Below are 12,822 nucleotides of genomic sequence, written 5' to 3'. Positions count from 1 at the left end.
ATAAATTTTTATTCAATGTATAGATTATGAACTGTTGAGAAAATAAAATAATTCATTTCAATGGTCAAAGATTATACATTTTATACACCCATATTAAATAAGGTCTGTAATTATTTGTTTGGCCAGAAAATTATCAATTATTTTTATGTTTCACATCAACTTCTGATTAACACATTCAATATAACCTCAAAAACTATATTATATGTAAAAATACATGTAAAATTTGTGATTAAGTACAATACTTTGGCCAACGAAAATTATTTTTGGAAGTTATGAAGTTATTCAACCAATATTTCTGCTGTAAAGATTGAAAAGGGCTGTTTTTAAAAAATCTTTGTTGAGTGGATTCAATTTCTGTATAGAGTCGAGTAAACACAAGTTTTGTAGATTTGACCTTCTACTGATTTTTGTATGTAAATGTGCTTTTGTACTTTGAGTTATTCTTAAACACTATTACAAAATTGAGATTATTCATGATGATTTTATTCAGTTTTTAATAAAGTTATTACATGTACAATGTACTTTAATCTTGAATAATTACAGAACAGAAAAAAAGTATGGCATCCTTAAGTTAAGTATCATTCTTTTTAGCGAAACTATACATAAAAGTTAAAACGCCTGAAAACAGAAAAAGGTTAAAAGGATAAAAGGTTTTCAAACACCTAGGATCGAGTTTGGGTGGTCCGTCATGGATAGACTGTGCAATAAATTGAGTGGCTTTTATTTAATTTATACGTCTTCCAAATAAAGTTTAAAAATCGTTAACATTGCATATCGGAAGCCTATATCAAATGTTAAAACATGTAACTACAGCTTGAGAACAAAAAGTCAGCCAGTTGAGATGAAATGAAACACTTCTTCTGCAGAATATTTATGACATAGATTAATGCATTGTATGTCACGTGATTAAAGATTCGATTGATGTTGAGCAGTGTCTGTTGCAGGTGTCTTGACAAGAATGAAATACATCGAAAGTTTTTGTCTCATTTCATTGAACCTGTTTGTTAACAAAGACAATGCCAAGGACTCGTTTTCAAGTAGAGTGTGACATGCCCTATTGTCTTAACAAGACAAAAAATTAACTCCAATGTCAAGGACTATCGCGCAAAGCTGCGTGATCATCCTGCGCAACGAAATCATTTCACTTCAAAAGTACATGTAATGTACATGTAATTTTGATGATTAAAAAAATCAAACAATTTTGATATGATTCCTTGTGAGCAACCGCATTAAATGTTTTGTGTACATGCAGCGTATTTTTTTTCTTATTTTGCGTCAATTGCAATTGGCTTTTAGGTGGGGGAAAGGGAGGGGAGGTTTTCTTAAATTCAAATGTGGTTTATACCTGCCGCTCCTTCGTATATCCACATAATTATAAGCGCAGTTTAGTGTATTAAAAACTTTGGGATTTTTGTAAGAATATATAAGTCCGTTTTTATTGATCAATATAACATTCTATAAGAAGCAAATGCAACCTTTTATGAACAGACTGTATTTATACAATGTACTTTATCAGAACTATAAATATTGAATAAATATTTGAAGGAACGAGACATCAAACTGCGGTCTCTGAAAATACAGAAATGACTATAAAGCTTAGCATGAGCTATTTGCTTAAGATCTAAGCAATATGCTGTGAGTTGGTCAATGAAGGCCAATCGCCAATCAAAGCTGGTCTCTATTTTTATCACATTGATGTTCTTTGAGTATAATTATTATTAACTGAACGACAATAAAGGAACGACGGTTTCCTTCAAAATCAAACACGCCTTAATTGGTGTGGCTTCCTTAATTTTTGTCTGGAATTGATAAGTTTCGAATCCACCGTAATAATTTTTTTTATTTATTTGGAGAGGGTAAATATAGGCTAAGCCCAATCCTATATGGATTTATTTTTTAATAAAAAGGATGCCTAAAAACAAAGGATTGTGTTATCTCATATAAAGAGATATGGCAATAGATGATAATAGGATTAAACCCTGAGAGATACATGTACATGTAAAATTAAAATTCAGATTGAAATTCTTAACAGTAAGGTATGAATAGTACATTACAAAAGAAGATTTTATAATCATTTCTTCCACAGAGAGGGATAATTAATAGTATAACAATTCTTACTTTACTATCATTGCAAACTAACTGTAGCTATAACATAATGACCTTACTTGCATGTGAAATCCATTTACATAAAAATAAACGTATACATGTACAGTCAAAATAGTCATAACTGCTTACCGACTTGCTGAACAACTCGTTTACAAATCAAAGGAGAACATGTACATCTGAGCAAGTATCAACATACTGGTAAAACAAATGTTAAAAGACCTATTTCCGTCAAGGAGTGAAGATTCCTGTTGCCACAGTAATTGGTAAATGCCCGAGTACACTGTTTTTTGTGTTCGCGGGCCATCAAGTAACACTTCACTAAAGTGAATACTTTCTGACGTAACAAGAAGACAAATTCCCCACCCAGCATATCTAATGTAAGAATACTTATATCACCTTCCAATGACTCTATATTTAATTATAACTTAGTCATAAATTTTGTTATAAAAAAGACATACTTTATATGTTATATATTGTATTCATATAAACATCCCCTTTTTTCAATAATATCTGTAATTTGTTTTCAAAAAAATATATATGAATATAATTATATGGTTTTGGCTTTTATTTTACGTTTGGAAAACAAGTTAAACTACCTATTCTCATGAAATTTGATAAATAGTAACATATTGTGTATTGCGTTCTTGTCAAAAAATCCTATTTTGTCTGACATAGGAAAACGACATAATATCATCTTTATGAAACATACATATCAACTTCAATACTTAAGATTGTGTAAAAATGCCTTAAAACAACGACACCTTCTGTAAATATAATAAAAGATATCGGGCAAAAAATTGTTCTTTTTATTGTTAGAAGAATGTCAAACAATAGCATGATATAATCTTAATCCTCTGAATATGCATTCAAGAAAGTTGCGAAAAAACAGATTTCATATCTATTCTTTGGTTTAAAAGTAGAATGGAACGCAGAATATCAGAGATTTAATCAGACTATATCTTTGACATGATGGTTGGCAGTTCTAAGAAATCGCGTCAATAGAGAAATAATGGGCCACCTTTCGTTTCGAAATCCAAATCATGAAGAGTAGGATGAATGCTAATCACCTTCATAAGTGCACAATCTCCGGGATACGGGGGCGCTCAAGGCGCAGTCTTGAGTCATATTAAGAACTTGGGTGTGGAACTATTTTGTTCCACGCAATAGTCGACGAAATGTGTCATTTAACATTTACAATTTCATGTTAGTTTTCTGTAGTTGTATTCTCATTTTACTACATACATTTAAGGTCTAAAACAGAAGGAGTGCTAGTGTACCTAGACAGACACGTTAATGCCATTAATTCAAGAGGAAAAAAATGTTTCAAGATATTCAATTCTTTGTATCTTCTTCTCTAGTTTAAAAATGGGTGCTTTGAATTTTGATTATTTATAGCTTAATTGCAAAACACAGCATCTTGCGATTTATTCATTTATGTAAGCGTCTTAAATCATAGGTTGCACAAGTGTGATTTTTTGAAAAGAGATAATCAGTAGAACAAATATTATTTTTAAAATCTAATATTAGAATATACCCATTGATTTCATATACTTGTGTCCTGTAAATTATTTTGTGCAACAACAATTTCAATAAGAAATGTTTACATGGTTTTGGTCGAGACGTAATTTTTTGATAAATGTGTAAAAGATTATTCATGCAGCACGTCTCGGTCTTGTGTAAGACTTTCTTTAAAATCATTAATCGTCAATGTACTACTTTTGATTGAGTAAACCTGTATGTAATAATTTAGATACTGGTTACAAATTAAAATATCAAATTATCAGAAAGGTTTTTAAGAATACTTTTGGTATTAATTTTTAGTTTAACAAATGTACAATTTAATATAAATATATACATTTTTGAGGTTAAACGCTCACGTGTAAGCTCTTCTATTGTACTACAGTAGTAGTATTTTATTAGAATAGAGTCGAGTCTTATTTCGTATGAAGATCAATATAATTTGCATGATAAAAATTAAAGATTTTAAATTTTCGATTTCATGAACTAAAACTTGATTTTTTTTACGTAAACAACAGGTCGAGTTGAAAACGTATATCAATGTTTTAAAATCTATATCGCGTATTTTCCAGTGATATAAATCATTTGCAATTTCCATAAAAACAACCGACATTAATTGTTTATGTATCATTTATTTCAAATAGGAAATTAATACGATGAAATGGAAGCATATCAATATAATTTCATTTTATTTATTCGTAAACTTTAAAAAGTTTTAATGCCTTTTTTAAAATAAAAAAATATTGAATTTTAAAAACATCAACCGAGTTTTAACATATGTCAGGAATACTTTTTGGTTTAAAAAAAGGATACGATCACAGCATAATTATTTCCAGGTTTAAAATTTGTTTACTTCTCAATTAAAAAGATCAAATGTGTCATTAGTTTTAAAATAAATAGATATATAAGAAGAATACACACTTAATCTAAATACTCGTATGTTAGTATATAGGTTAACAAATTTTATTTTCGAGTTATTACGTCATAAAGATGTTAATTAAAGAAGTTGTAATGCAGAAATATACATGTATAATAATTTGACACAATATGATGGCAATATAGCAGATTACAGCAACTTGATATTTTTGTTGTAATGCAGGAATATACATGTATAATAATTTGACACAATATGATTGCAATATAGAAGATTACAGCAACTTGATATTTTGCCATCCTAAACTGTTTGGCTTAACTGGTATTTGCTATGTTCCAGAACAACTATAATAACTAATACCCTGGTGTGTACCCGAAACATACCATCGGAGCAAAAAAAAAAATCTAGATTATTTTTAATAACATACAAAAATACCAATGAAGTTGATAAAGTAACAAAGCAAGATACCTGAAGTTATCTATTTTGTCTAGCATATATTGATACAAATAAATATGTCATGTGCAGTTGCTTTGCAACATTTTATGGTCGAAAAACATTTTAACTCAATAATAAAAATGTTCTTTACAAAAAGGGCACCCATGAACGGGCAATGAACATTATTTTTTTAAAGCTAAATATTCTCTTTAAATAATATCTTATAACTGATATATCGGTGAAGTACAGCAGGATGGTATTTGTATATAATTTGAAAGATTCAGGAACTGACCAATAAAAGATTAGATTAAAGATTGAGTTTAAATGCTTACCTATTTATACGAGTATAAACTTGGTTTGGGCAATTTACTCTTAAAATTACGTAAACCGTTATTCCCCAGTTTCAACTTACATTATTTCTATAGAATACATTTCTTCGAAGTTTTCTGATATCAATTGATAAAAGATAAGAAGGCAATTTGATCCAAAGTTTAATGGTTACCTGTACAAGTAAAGCGTCAAGGTGATTAATATTTTTTGACATAAGTCTTATCGCACAATTATTATACGTTTATTATACGACATATTTTTTTGTTTTAGCCTGTCTTGTAGGTACCGCAAAACAATTTAGCTAAATTTAATCAGTTTTCAATAACTTAATTATAGTTGTTTCATAGGCTTAACTTAACAAGTTCCAATCCATCGTGTAGGAGAATTTGCCAACGTCAAAACATGACGCGCCTGCCAAGCGCTTGACGTTACATTTTATTTGTGAACACAGTAACGTAATTCTTAATATCAATTGCTATAATTGAATACATAATTAAGATATATTCATAATACTGTTTAGATGCTATTTAAATGTTTCTTATATGTCCTACATCTGTTGAAATGACGTCTTAGATTTTGATAAGTTCGATATTCAAGTATGTCTCTGTCTTCTATCAGTGTTTTAATAACCGAAGTCATATGTCGAAAGTACATCCTTTTATAGCATGACCTTGACCGTACAGGTTTCTGGTCATAATAAAAACTTTAAAATAGACGTTCCTTGTAACAGTTTGGTTGGAGTTATACATCTAGAATCCCAATTTCCGGCTAGAAAATTTAACTAGGATAGATAGCAATAATCTGGGTCACCATGTGCAGACATCTTAAATTAATAGTAATCTAATCACCCTATAGTGCTCACTTCGATTTATTAAAAAAAGGTGGCCTTAGTAGGTCAATGTCAAACTCCGTACAAGAAAATGAGTTACGTTAAGGTTACATTTGGGCAAAATGTACGTCATTGTGTCCAGTGTTGTTCTTAATGGTAGAAAGTTTTTATCTCACGCAACATGTTAGATTTAAAATCAAATTTACCAAAAAATTTGATTGGAAACAAATTAAATTCACCTTTTTTCTGTTGTTAGGTATGCAACATCGGTAACCAAAAAAAAACCCCAAAAAACAACAACCATAGTGTCTTGATGACGAGAAACCAAAGAGGACGCACATGTAAATGTTTCCATTCATAAATAACTGTGTACAACAGGCGATTCGATAAAGTAATGTTTTCTTTTACCATAAGTGCTTGGTCTGATAAATGGATCAACGATAGACGAACGTTCTAAGCATCCTCGCAAGTTTTAACCTATAAGCTTCTTGTTTAGAGAAACAAAGACAAGCATCAAAAAGATCGTCCTGTGGGGAGCGGGACTAATTGGTCGTTTGCAGGGAACTCTAGGTGGCAACACAAATACCCACAGAAACGTCTTTTTCGACGCTCTATGTCCGATTAACATAGCAATGGGCCGCGGAGACGGCCCGAGAACCGGTGTTTGCGGAATGCCGATTGTTTGACCGGAGACTTTGGAGCTGCGATCAGTGCATCAGCGAGATAACAGGGTGTTAAAACCTGTGTCAGGTGACCTCTGAAAGGTTGTGCAGAGGGGTCCTCCTCTACTGTCTGCGATTATTTGAATAATTCTGAATATCCCTCTACAGGTATAATGGCACAGGTATGTCACATATGCTGGTGTGGGGGTATAAATAAAAACAACGGCATGTACACAGACGAACTTGGTCTACAAACAGGGTTGTCTCTAGCTACCAAAGTATGATTTCATCAGCAATTAATAAATTGAGCTGTATGTAATGCTTTTTGGCAGTGACAACTATTGAGCTAATTAAATTGACGTTTTAAGTACTAGTACATTTTTTCAATCAATTAGTTTATCTTACAAAAATTGTTAAAATCTACAGCTTTCCAATCTATACTTTTCGCTTTTGATTATCATTTTCTAAGTGAAATATTAGAAAATATCGCAAACATTATTTGTGCAAGCAGGATTTATACCTGACTGGTTATCTTTCAATAGCAGACTATACTGGTCAGCTTTCTATAAAACTGCATATTTTCCAGAACATTCAACTCTTTATCTGGCCTCTGTGTATAGCCTTATTTAGGTTTATGATCAGACCGAAGCTGTAGATAATCCTCACTGCACACCAAATGCTGCCCTCATATTCCATTTATAGAAATTATCTGGTATATCAACTCTTTATCGTCTATGCAATTGTTTTATTTTTAGTGCAATTAGAGCAAAAAGGGATCAGCAACTTCACTGTATTTATGAAAAGTAAATTATTATCTTGCATTTGATAATTGAATAAGGATTTGGATTACAGTTAACAGCACAGTTTTGGGGTTTTTTTTATTTTTTTTAATTTTAAACTATGGTAGAAACAGTCATTTATTTCTACTAAAAATTTCAATATAAAATCTTACCTGGAAGTAAAAATAGCTCCTTACCGCCAACGTGTGATCATGCTACTCACAAACTTTCGTATAAGTACCTGCTTTTTCACTCTAATTTTTACCAGATTTCCATGCATATCAATAAACGAAATAATTTTTGCAAAAAATGCAAATTGACGGTCACCACCAAAGACTTTGGAGTTGACATTTGCACGTGTTTGCGACACTTGAGTTCTTTTCAACTTCACGCTGTTCGTTGAGTAAATTAAACTTAGACCTTCAGTTTTTACGATAGTTCACCAGGAATCAGAAACACCTTGCTTCCTTTAGCGTTTGATCTCAGCATTATGAAGGTTCTTTTTCTTATTTCTGCTCTTTGATATATGTTCACACTAAGTTCGAAGCGAGAGGGTATTTCGGTCATTCGTTACAAAATTTGGCTTGCTTGGCAAGTTTTAGATTAAGTCAAATTTTCCAATAGAGATTATGTAAGACAAAGAAATCGTGAAACGAAAGAAGGGATGTAAACAGTTATTTTGATATATACAAGCAATTAAACGAGCCAAATTAATTGCATATTTATTATCGTTTCATTTATCAATTTTTATGCGCGCTTTTCGATAAAAAATCAACATCAGACGCTTATGAATTATGAATATAAAGTTGTGCAATCTGCATATGCTTTTCGCTCTGTTGAATCAGATGAAGTTCAAAAGCTGTCAATAACATTGTTAAAAGATGGACATTGTCTGATATTCTTTGTAATGTTAATGGAACTAAAAAAGATTTACTTGTGTTAACAACAAAAGACCCCCCCTTCTTTCAAAAAAAATATATATACAGTGTATAATTATATATATAGTAAGAGATGACGAATTGTGGAAAAGACGAACAATAATTTAAAAATAGATGTATAAATTAATAACATACTACATGTATATGTATTCATTCTATAGGTTTTGTCATGTACAGAATGTTTGGAATTGATGATATGAAGCGGATAGTAACAGAACTGGTCTTTGATTTCAAAAAGATAAACGACTTCTTTCTTTCCTGGAAGGTTCATTGATATAAAGATTGAATACAAATAAGAATACTGGTGATAAGTACCTATAAAAATGTTTTAACCTTGTTGAATTTTCCAACGTGACCGAAATACTTCAGGAGACAAAACAAGCCGTATCAAGAATTTATCAGAGAGAAAGTAATGGCAATCAAAAAAAGTTACCTCATACCAAAGAATTTCAAAATATTGTTGTTAAAACAGCAGGTATTTTGCTTTGATTAATGAGGCAGAAAGACCACGGATAGAGTTTGCCAGTGGAATCCTCTTTCCTCACATTCTAGCTTGTTTCAAAGATTTCCTGGCAGGGAGAATATCAACAACAGACCAAGTATCGCACACATCAAGACACTACAAATTTCTAATTAAATAATGCTGAATTGTGTTCGTTTTTTATTTTCAAAATGTTAAATTATTTGCAGAACGGCGAGAGGTTTTGTGATTCGCTATACATTGTGCTACGATTATTGTTCCAAAAACCTCATTAAATAGTATAGCTTCAAAGTAAATTAAAATTGAAAAATTGTAATTTAGTTTACAACCTTTTACTTTACTTATATAGTAGAAAAATAGTATGACCTTTTTACTTTCCTTCATTTTTATCAACGATATCGATACCATTGATATTGGTATCACAGAACTTTTGTACCGTACTGAATAATAATCTATAACGATAATAAAATTATAACGATGTTGGGTTGCATTGGCTAAAGTTGCAAAAATCAATTTCGTAGGTTATCTTTTAGACAATATCAAATAACAAATAAATTGAAATCAAATACAGTTTTTATAACAACTTACACAATGTTTTACAATCAACGAATTATTTTGGTTGCCCTAGTTTTGGAAACTATCGTATTGCTCAAAGACTCAGGCATCAGTTTGTCGAGCTTTTAGTCTGGGATACGCTGATAAGTTTGCATGGTGTGATCAAGACAATGATAGCAGTTTGAACGATTTGGACTGAAATGTGGGTTTGTATTGAAGACTTTTGAGTGAACGAAGAAACACAACTCATCTTCAAGTGTTATTAATGATCATCATAATCTATTTGTGAAGCCGACAAACAGACCATGAGAACTGTCATCGCGCTGGGTAGATGTACATAATTTGGTTCATTATGGTGCATTATTTTTTTTCCCCACAAATATCTCCATCTCGTTTGGTATTTTTTTTTGGTAAAGAAGAGTTGATTCTTGTAAATAGTTTGGTTACATATGTCATTTATTTCATCATGTGATCAGGCTACACAAGATATCATATAAGCAAATCAAATTTATTTTAAAAGAATATAAGATTAAAGTGCATGCATTTTCTTGAATTGCGTTTTATGGCGGTAATGGGGAGGCAACAAATGATTGCAATCAGTAATATTTTCAATGTCGGTCTTCACGAGGAATGTTTTTTCGGAAAGCTGATCGGATACAATATTACTGGTATGCATTTTGCATTGTGTCTCATACTCAATTCAAAATCAAATCAAATCAATTGCTTACTATAATTTCCGACAACAAAAATCAGTAATCAACAATGGTATATGGTTCCTCACAACACTCTTATCTACAGCGTTGAAAAAAAGATACATACAGCACCCAGTCTTCGTTTTATTTAAAACTATAAAAAGGAGACGAAAATGGTTACACCAAAGGAATCAACACCATGGCTTATTGCATACCCCATTTTTGCATTATGATAAATTTATCGTTCTCGCAAAAATCAATAATCTTTATTTAGATCTCGAGGAATCGTTATTTGCTGAGCGTGATAGATTATATACTATCTATATGCTGTTAAATTTACGCTTGCAGAGTAATAAAGATGATGGAAAATGCAAGAAACGAATTTGAGTATCTAAACGACAAATATTTTTAAACGTATTCATCTGATAGCTCAAATTTTAAAGCCTACCATAAATCATCCAAGTCATTCAAATTGGAAATATCTTTATTTTAAAATCGTCATGGAATAATGGCATTTCAATTGCATTTTAGTGCGTTATTGAAGTCATTTATCTCAGAAATATTTGGAGCGGGGCTACTGGGGGATTTAGGAACTACTTGATGTGGTTCGTGTTCGCAGTGATGAAATCTTATTAACCTTTCAGAATTTTTCATAAATCTTGGCCGTATATACCAATGGGAAGAATTGATAGCGGGGAGCTTAATGGCATTCACTGAACCGAGGGATATGAAGTCGGATATCAGCTTTATATCAATCTACTGAGAAATTCATTTTGAGATCTTAACGTGCATTATTGGACGCAGGTATCGTAATTAACAGTATAAACTTTATCACCAGGAAAATCTTAACTTCTGGCATAAAATGAGGATGTTAAAATACTGAGGAGGTATACAAGTGGATTATAAGTGTCTTTTTGAATTCCGGAATAAAACAGCCGTCAATATCTTTAACAACATTTCGCTGTACGCTCGAGGCCAGACCGTTGATTAAATTTGTGATTTTAATTACTTGTGCGGTGAACGGTATCTAGGGGAGCCAGTGTGTATTGCCAAGAAATTAACAAGTTTTTTGTGATAAAATTTTAATGGTGATGATATACCATTTTCCTTAATAAATGATATACACTTGTAAGTTGTTTTCTGCAAACAACAATTAAAAATAGACAGGACAGCAGTAAGGCGTTCGGAGAGCAATGACGTCACAGACGGTCATCTTGGATAACCAGGGTTTTTCCTTGTTCCCTTTGTGTTAATAAGAGCATCAGACATCACTCCTCAATGATTTTGTTGCGCCTGTTACGTTCATATGCACAATGGGTCTTATAAATGAAAACTGAATGATCATTTCAAAATGATTTTTTTGTTCATGAAGAAATTCTAAAGTACTACGTAGGAATTTGGCGATGACCGTTATACAGGTGACGCTCGATGGCTTGAACTTCGATCTCTCGAAGTGATATCACGGGCCCAATATTTTTCTCTATATAATTAATCAAATTTACTCTTGATCTCTCGAACTCCGATATATATACTACCGGTACTTCAAATCATGTAAAAATTGTCGTAAATTTTTTTTTTTTTTTTATATTGCATGCATGGTTTTTTTTACAACCTGTTTTAGTATTTAATATCTTATATCACAGTATATCGTAAAGAAACTGTAAAATATTGTGATCGGTTCGTTTGTTCGCAAATAACCCTTTACTTATACATGTAATCAATTTCTTGTTAAGGACAGAATGTCAAGTAACAGCAGATAACCAAAGGAACAGTTAAACATTTGTTTTGGGAGACACTATTCAAATGTACTCAAATAATAGTACAACAAGTTCAAAGGACAAAGTTTACATACATTTTATGTAACAATATAGCGTAGTAATAGGAATTTCCGTACGCTCCCACGGACAATTTTCCGAGCTCTCAATCCCTATAAAAGGGTTTCTGCGTGAAAATGAGATACAGTGCTTGCTTCCTTCGTTCGGTTATGTTTTTCTTTTCTATGTAAATTTTATTTCATTACTTTCAAAACACGATAATAACTAAAATTCATAAATCAAGATAATAATCTTGAAACGAAAGTATTATGTTAAAAGCTTACACCTGTGGATGGGGTAGACGAACATATTACAATAACTCTCAAGTGCAAGCACATCACACCATGGATTTAAAGTATTTGTCAATCTTGATGATGTCAAACGTGGGGGTACCCTCGAGTACATGTATCACTTATCATATGTTAGTAATCTTGTAGGTACAGACTAAGTACAGTAAGTATATATCTGTTTTCTCTCTACACAGTGAAGATAAAAACATAAATTGTTGTTGTTTACAAGGTTTTAGTTTTATCGTAGTCAATATTGTCTTCCGTTGGAGTTACATGTATCTCCACATTTCACTACATTATAATTGAGCTTCTTTAACATATCGTAAAAAAGTTCTAAACATTTAGACCCCCCTCTCTGTGCCAAAGACGGCTGATCATATGAAGGGGTCTATCTGAGACACAATATGCCAACATACAATTGCTACTCTACATTACCACTTCTTTATAAATCTAAAAAAATCAACAGAAATCAGGGGAAATGATGTTAACCCAAATAGCAATCAGACTGGGTACTTCAAA

General features: G+C 31.6%; 1 protein-coding gene across 3 annotated transcripts in view; it reads right to left on the bottom strand.

The window, feature by feature from the left end:
- Positions 1-12,822, bottom strand: part of LOC128155704 (protein Wnt-6-like) — a 29,967-nt gene that overhangs the window by 14,636 nt on the left and 2,509 nt on the right. Inside the window, exon 1 of one of the 3 annotated variants that reach the window (XM_052817545.1) lies at positions 7,707-7,977. The exons of the other annotated variants lie outside the window; for them this stretch is intronic. The gene's annotated coding sequence lies outside the window, so the exon portion shown is untranslated. Of the gene's footprint in view, positions 1-7,706; positions 7,978-12,822 lie in introns of those variants that run through there. 3 annotated transcript variants of the gene reach the window in all.

Source organism: Crassostrea angulata, chromosome 7, assembly GCF_025612915.1.
Source record: "Crassostrea angulata isolate pt1a10 chromosome 7, ASM2561291v2, whole genome shotgun sequence".
Lineage (NCBI taxonomy): Eukaryota > Metazoa > Mollusca > Bivalvia > Ostreida > Ostreidae > Magallana > Magallana angulata.
This window is presented reverse-complemented; position numbering and strand designations above follow the sequence as displayed.